We start from the raw sequence: 8,002 nt of genomic DNA on the forward strand, positions 1-8,002 counted from the left end.
TTTCTAGGCTCCACGTGCTCCTGCACAGTCTCTCTCCAGGTAGGGGAAATCACTGAGTTGTAGAGCATGTTGTTGTTGGGTGCCATCAGGTTGATTCAGACTCAAGAACCAACAGGATGAAACACCATCCGGCGCTCGCCCATCCTCACAGTGGTTGTTAGCTTGACTCATTGTTGCTGTCAGTGTGCCAATCCATGTCTTTGGAGGTCTCTTCTTCAGGGTCTGGTCCCACCTGATCACATGTCTAGAGTATGAGAGGTGAGTCTCGTCGTCCTGGCTCTGAGAGCATTCTGGCTGTGCTTCTTCCCACACACATCTGTTTGTTGTTCTGGCAGCCCGTGGTACTTCCAGTATTCTTCTTTTCATTTTTCTGCAGTGGTACAATGAAGTATGGAGGAGAAGTCATACAGTAATACTAAAAATCGTAGGGATCTTTATTAAAGAAAAATAGCAAAATGTGAAGCTATTGTTTCTTACCATGACCTCCGTCAACATCTATACACTTCTGAAGGCATTGTTCTCTCTCTCCAACTCTTCCCGAAGAAGGGTATGGTTTTCAGTGCACACCACATCAAAACAGTACTTTTGGCATCCTCACAGGTCTTAAATCGGGTTCCTTTTCAATATTATTTGAGTATTGGGAACAAAAGGCTGTCTGAAGGGGCAAGATCAAGGGTGTAGGGTAGATAGGATAAGGTTTCTCAATGAAATTATCATAGGACCACCCTTGCGCCCTCAAAGAATGAGCGGATGTATTATCATGATGGGAAAAAATTTCTTGGTGCAGCTTTCCTGGCCTTTTTCTCAAAAGTATGGTTTTCAGTTTTCTTAAAAGTTTGTGATATATCCACAAGAAATAAGAGCCAGGATAGCTGCAGATACCGGCATACCAATGTAGCACTAGTCACAGTTACAAAACGATGGAGACAGCCTAAATGCCCATCACGGGAAGAACAGAGAAACACATTTTGGTGCATGCACACACTGGAATACTGTGCATCCTTAAAGGATAACAGTGAATCTGTGGAACACCTCATAACATGGATGAACTTGGGACACTATGCTGAGGGAAATTAGTCGATCACTAAAGCACAAATATTGTATGAGACCATTATTTCTAAAACTTCAGAAAAGGTTTTCATATTAAAGCAGCATACTTTGATGGTTATCAGGGGTGGTAAGGACAGGAGAGGAAGTGACTGGCTGGAGAACAGACACATGTTAGCCCAGCTGAAGGGGAGGACAGTGTACAAGAAGAGGGAGGGTGGCAGAGGAATGATGAAGATCGGTGAAGACACAGGGAGCTATGCGTGGGCTAAAGAAGACAGAGGAAAATAGTCTTGGGACTACTGCAATCCATAGGTGCAGGTCAAGTTCATCAAATTGAATTATCTTTAGCAAACTTTTACTTGCATGTGATATTAATGATATTGTTCAATGATTTCTGTATTCCATTGGATCACCTCTCTGGAATGGGCAGTTGGCCAATTACCTGTTTTCCAAGTTTCTTGGCATACATGAGTGTGTGCCTTCAGTGCTGCATCAGTTTGTCGAAAGATTTCAATTTGTGTTCCATCAATTCCTGGATCTTCGTTCTTTGCCAGTTCCTTCAGTGCACCTTGGACTTCTTCCTTCAATATCTTTGGCTCTTGCTTATCTGCTACTTCCTGAAATAGTTGAACATCAACCATTTATTTTTGGTACAGCAACTCTGTTTATTCCTTCCAGCTTCTTTTTATGCTTTCTGTATCATTGAATATTTTGCCCATAGAATCCTCAGTACTGCAAGCCAAGGCTTGAATCTTAATTCAGTTCTCAAAGCTTGAGAAATGTTGAATGTGTTCTTCCCTTTTGGTTTCCTAACTCCAGGTATTTGCACATTTCGTTATAATATTTGACTTTGTCTTCTCGAGCTGACCTTTGAAATTTCCTCTTCAGCTCTTTTACCTTATTGCTTCCATTTGCATTAGCATCTCTATGCTGAAGAGCAAATTTAAGGGTCTCTTCTGATATCCATTTTGGTCTTTTCCTTATTTCTCATCTTCTTAATGAATGACCTTTTGCTTTCTTCCTGTATGATGTTCTTAATGTCATCCCACAACTCTCCTGGTCTTTAGTCTTTAGTGTCTAATACACCAAATCTGTTTTTCAGATGATCTCTAAATTAAGGTAGGATATGTTCAAGATCATATTTTGGCTCTGATGGACTTGTTTTCATTTTCTTCAGCTTCAGCCTAAACTTGCATATGAGCAATTGGTCAGTTCCACAGTCTGCCCCTAGCCTGGTTTTGGGTGATGATATGGAGATTTTCCATCATCTCAATCCACAGATGTAGTCAGTTTGATATCTGTGTATTCCAGCTGGTGAAGTCCAGTTGTGTAGTCATCTGTTACATTTTAAAATGGTATTTGCAATGAGGAAATCATTGGTCTTGCAAAATTATGTCATGCGATCTCCCCCATTGTTTCTATCACCAAGGCCATATTTTCCAACTACTGATCCTTCCTCTTTGTTTCTAACCTTTGCATTCAATCACCAGAAATTATCAGTACATCTTCACTGCATGTTTGATCAATTTCAAATTGATGAAGTGATAGAGTTCTTCAGTTTCATCATCATTGGTCCTAGTGTTTGGTGCATAAATTTGGATAATAATTGTATGAAATGATCTTCCTTGTAAGCTTATGGTTGTTATGCTAGCTCAGACAGCATTATACTTCAAGACAGATGTTGAAATGTTCTTTTTGATGATGATGACTGTAACACCATCGCTCTTCAATTTGTCTTTCCTAGCATAGTAAACCATGTGATTGCTAGTTTCACAATGGCCATTGCCAGTCCATTTCAGCTCAGTAACACCTAGGATATTGATGTTTATGTATTCCATTTCATTTTTGACAACTTCCACTTTTCCTAGATTTATGCTCCATACATTCCAAAGACCACATCCTTTGTTGTGTGTTGCACACCATGTAAAGAAAACAAAAATCTTCACCACTGAATCCATAAATAGCATCATGATAAATAGAGAAAAGATGGAAGTTGTCAAAGACTTCATATTGCTAGGATCACCAAACAGCATTTTCAAGGAAGCAGCAGTCAAAAAATTAAACGATGTATTACATTAGGCAAATTTGCTGCTCAAGACCTCTTTAAAGTGTTTAAGAGCAAAGATGTCAGTTTGAGGACTAAGGTATGCTTGACCCAAACCATAGTATTTTCAGTAGCCATGTATATATGTATGTGAAAGTTAAACAGTGAATAAAGAAGACCATAGAAGAATTGATGCATTTGTGTTATGGTGTTGGAGGAGAGTATTCAAAGTACTATGGATTCCCAAAAGAACAAACAAATCTTTGTTGGAAGATGTTCAGCTAGAATGCTCCTTAGATGACAGGATGCCTAGACTTCATCTCTCAGACTTCGGACATATTATCAGGAGGGGCTTGTCCTTACTTGCTCAGTAAATAGAACATTTAATCACTAGTATATTGTAGATTAAGGAGCTCTGGTAGCATAACCATACAAGCCGGGCTGCTAACCTCAAAGTCAGCAGTTTTAAACTACCAGCTGTTCTGCGGGAGAAAGATAAGGCTTTCTGCTCCCGTAAAGATTTATAGCCTTGGAAACCCTATGCAGGGTCACTATGAGTCAGAACTGACTCCACGGCACATAACAACAACAACATGCTATGAGTTCTAACTATTCTAGATCATAGAGAGGAGTGTGAGACTTGAATTGGGTTCAAACTGTGGAGAGATGATTTCAGTGTGTTGGAAGGCATTTCAGGATGGGAGAAGTGAGGACATGAATGTAGACAGCAGATGGAAGGGCTGTTGACTGTGCCCGAGAGTAGACCTTTTAAAAACATAGTTGTTATTGTTGTTAGGTGCTGTTGAGTTGCTCCCGACTCATAGCAACTCTATGCACAACAGAACAAAACACTGCCCAGTCCCTTGTGTCAAATTCCCATGAATCCTCAGCTCTCCAGGACCATCAGCCTCCTCCTGCCTTTTGCACATCCTGCCTTTTGCACATGTACGTTTGCTTGCTGATCCAGAATGTGTGGGATGTTTTAGGAAGGACCATCAGCCTCCTCCTGCCTTTTGCACATCCTGCCTTTTGCACATGTACATTTGCTTGCTGATCCAGAATGTGTGGGATGTTTTAGGATTCGGTGGTCGTTGAGGATGTGGCCGTGGTCTTTACCCAGGAAGAGTGGGCGTTGCTGGAATTTGCCCAAAGGAAACTCTACAGGGATGTGATGATGGAAACCTTCAGGAACCTGGCCTCAGTAGGTAAGGGTGGCATCCTTGTAAATGTACTCATTCAGTGAACACACACACTTATTGACCTTGCTCCAGTATTTTGGCTGAGGAATACTACTAAAGAAGACATGTCATCTTTTGCTTTATGGAGTTCATATATCCTGGCTTCATGAACATGAAACTTTATGTGTTAAACTGACTTTTAATTGCTCTTCTGGTTAAAAGCATTGAGACTCTTAAAATGTGGTACGTGTGAACCCTGGTTTCCAGGTCACTTTGGGGCACACAGAGACTTGTGTTTGGGGATTTTGTAAAGAACTTTACTCTTATTATATCAAATATTTTCCTGCAAACGAAGTCTCAGGTGCCCATCTCCAGAAACCCTGAAGACCAAAGCATTAACTCAATGTCAGGAAATGGTTCATTGTTGTTTACTGCCTTCCCTCATGATAATTCTTTCTCCAAGAGCGCAGTGCCAGCTACACCCATGTGTTCTCTCAGAGAGGCACGAGAGCTATGTGAGGAGGGTAGAGATAGCACCCTTCCAGCACCACTGTGTGGGGAGCACCAGAAAGGAGCGGTGCTGAATAGGGAGAACTAGATTTGAATAATTAAATTCGAGAAATTCTTTTTTGGGTTAAGGAGACTAAAGTTCACGGATTCCTCAGAGCATTTTCCTGACTGTCATCAATTTCCTCACATCCTGTTCATGGAGAAAGACCTTCCTCCTTTCCTCTTCATGTTACATGTACGCTTGTCTAACATCTTTCTACTTTGCTCTCCTAGCTACATCCTGATCTTGTCACTGTCACTGTCAGTCCTCATGGAAGTGTTTCCTAGTACATTTCTGACGACGACTGCCAAACATGAAAGAACCTAATGCACAAAAGCCTTCCTTTGCTCACAGCTGCTTTCCCTCCTAGTAATTTAGTCCCTTTTTGTTTCATATTTTGACCCTCACTTTGAATCATTGGATCAGTTTCTCAGAACTTTCATGATGGAGTAAAGTTATCCAGTGAACAAATAATCATGCAGTTCATGAAGAATGATACGTGGTCCTCCATGTTAGGAGAAATCTACAAGGTGCATGGCATTGAAGAGCAGCACAAAATCCAGGGGACACATGTGAGGTGAGTATCTATCACACACAAGAGCACTGCCTCAGAGGAGAGGCCTCAGGTGTCCCGTGTGGGATTGATTTCAGTCCAGCTGTCACCTGAGGGGGTTGGGGAAGGGAGTGGGTCAAGGACAGGGAACAGTCCTCCATAGTCCAGGTTATTTTTGCTCTGGTTGAAAAGTCATGTTTCAGCCACAAGATACCCGAATAGAAGCTAAGAACTTTCTTACAGTTCCCAGGAATACATGGCATGATTGTAGACCATGGCACATGTGTGGCTATTGTGGGTAGAAAGAGAGAGAATGTGGACCTGGGACACCACCATGATTAGGGTGGATGAGGGAGTTTTCACAGAGTAAACAATAGTTGATCCTTTTGAGACATTAGGTGTGAGTACTGCTGTGGTACTCACTATATGATAAAGCACTGGACTGCAAGGTCAGTGGTTCAGACTCATTAGCTGCTCCTCAGAAACCCTATACAGGGTCACTGTGAGTCAGAACTGACTCGCCGGCACTGAACAACAATGGAAACTCAGTGGGATGGCTGTGGGAGATACGAAGTGGAAAGCTTGAGTGCTTTTGGTTATCATGCAGCTATCTGTAGCAGGGTCCTGCTAGTGCACTAGCCGATAGGATAAGGGGCAAAAAATGTCACCAACCAGTCCTCCCACAAATCTCTCTGTGTGTATGTGTATGTTGTTAAGTGCCATCAAGTCAGTTCTGACCCATAGCGACCCTGTACAGGGTTTCTGAGGCTGTAAATCTTTACGGGAGCAGAAAGCTTCATCTTTCTCCCGCGGAGCAGCTGGTAGTTTCTAACTGCTGACCTTAAGGTTCACAGCCCGATTTGTAACCACTACGCTACCATGGCGCCTTGTGTATGTATATACACATGTATATATTTATGTGCAGAAAGTTCATGGGAACATTCCATTCTCTTTTTCAATCCCATTTTCCCATGAACTTTTTGAAGCCCTTTCACATACATGTATAATTAGCTCTGAAATTGTGTTTGGATTATTTGCACAAAACAATTATTTTCATAAACGTGAGTCACATATTTGAAACATTTTTCACTTGTACTCAGTTATCAGAAAGTCTCTTGTGTTAGAAGTACTCTGAAAGCAATGGTAGTATCTCTGCTGGATGATTTCACCCAGGTAACAGAGACAACTCATTGCAAAAAATGTACACATTGACTGTGTATGACGATGGTTAAATGTTGACAGATGATTTTATAATGGCCTGCTGCCTATTTTTAATAGAAGACATTTGGAACAGAGCCTCACTGAAAAGAATGAAGGCCGTCAGCGTGGAAAAGTCTTCAGCAGGATTGCACATATTACTGTAATCAGAAGAACTCCAACTGAAGTAAATCCTTTTGAATGCTATGAATGTGCAAAATTTCCTAACCATCGTTCCTTACTTGAGCAGCATCTCAGAGCTCACACTGGGTGCAGTTCCTATCAGTATAAGAAGTGTGGAGAAGCCTGCAGTTGCCCCTCTCAGCTAAGCACTTCTGTGAGAGCTCTTCCTGGAGAAAAACCACATAAATGTAAGGTTTATGGGAAAGGCTTCATTGATCGTAAGAATCCTGTGACAACACTCACTAAAGAGAAACCCTATGAATGTAACAATTGTGGGGAAGATTTTTGTAGTTATTCATCCTTTCAGACACACTTGGAAAGTCATAAACATGAAAATAAAGAATATTGGAAGACCTATACTCGATCTTCATTAGTTACCATACATAAAAAATATCATAGCAAAGCTAAGCCTTATGAATGTAAGGAATGTAGAAAAGCCTTTAGTCATTTCTCATCCCTCACTAGACATATAAGAACTCACACTGGAGAGCAGGCCTATGAATGTAAGGAATGTGGGAAAGCCTTCAGTTTCTTCTCATTGCTCACTCTACACATAAGAACTCATAGTGGAAAGAGACCATTTGAATGCAAGGAATGTAGGAAAGCCTTAAGTTGTTCCTCAGCCCTCACTCGGCATTTAAGAACTCACAGTGGAGAGAGACCTTATGAATGTAAGGAATGTGGGAAAGATTTTCGTCACTCTTCAGCACTCAATAGACATATCCGATCTCACAGTGGAGAGAGGCCTTATCAGTGTAAGGAATGTGGGAAAGCCTTCAGTCGTTCCTCACACCTCACAACCCATAAGAGAACCCACAGTGGAGAGAGGCCTTATGAATGTAAGGAATGTGGGAAAGCCTTCAGTCAGGCCTCTCACCTCACTACACATACAAGAACTCACAATGGACAGAGGCCTTATGAATGTAAACAGTGTGGGAAAGCCTTCAGTCAGTCCTCCTCCCTCACGATACACACAAGAACTCACAGTCAACAGTGGCCTTATGAGCGTAAATAATGTGGAAAAGTCTTTTAGTTTCTCATCCCTCATTAATCATACAGTGCAGAGAGGACTAATGAATGTAAGTAATGTGGGAACGCCTTTTGTCATTTCTCATCCCTCACTAAACATAAGAAATCACCATGAATAAAGAAGTGATGAATGTGGAAAACCTTTAGTGTACACATCTCAGTATTTGCTTAACAGTTCACACTGGAGATAAACATCTTGAATGTAAGGAATGTGAAGA

At 41.4% G+C, this 8,002-nt stretch overlaps 1 pseudogene; it reads left to right on the plus strand.

Moving 5' to 3' along the window:
- Window positions 1–478: 478 nt before the first annotated feature.
- LOC102840076 lies at window positions 479–7,788 on the plus strand (annotated as a pseudogene).
- Window positions 7,789–8,002: the final 214 nt, after the last annotated feature.

Source organism: Chrysochloris asiatica, unplaced genomic scaffold (assembly GCF_000296735.1).
Source record: "Chrysochloris asiatica unplaced genomic scaffold, ChrAsi1.0 scaffold00530, whole genome shotgun sequence".
NCBI lineage: Eukaryota > Metazoa > Chordata > Mammalia > Afrosoricida > Chrysochloridae > Chrysochloris > Chrysochloris asiatica.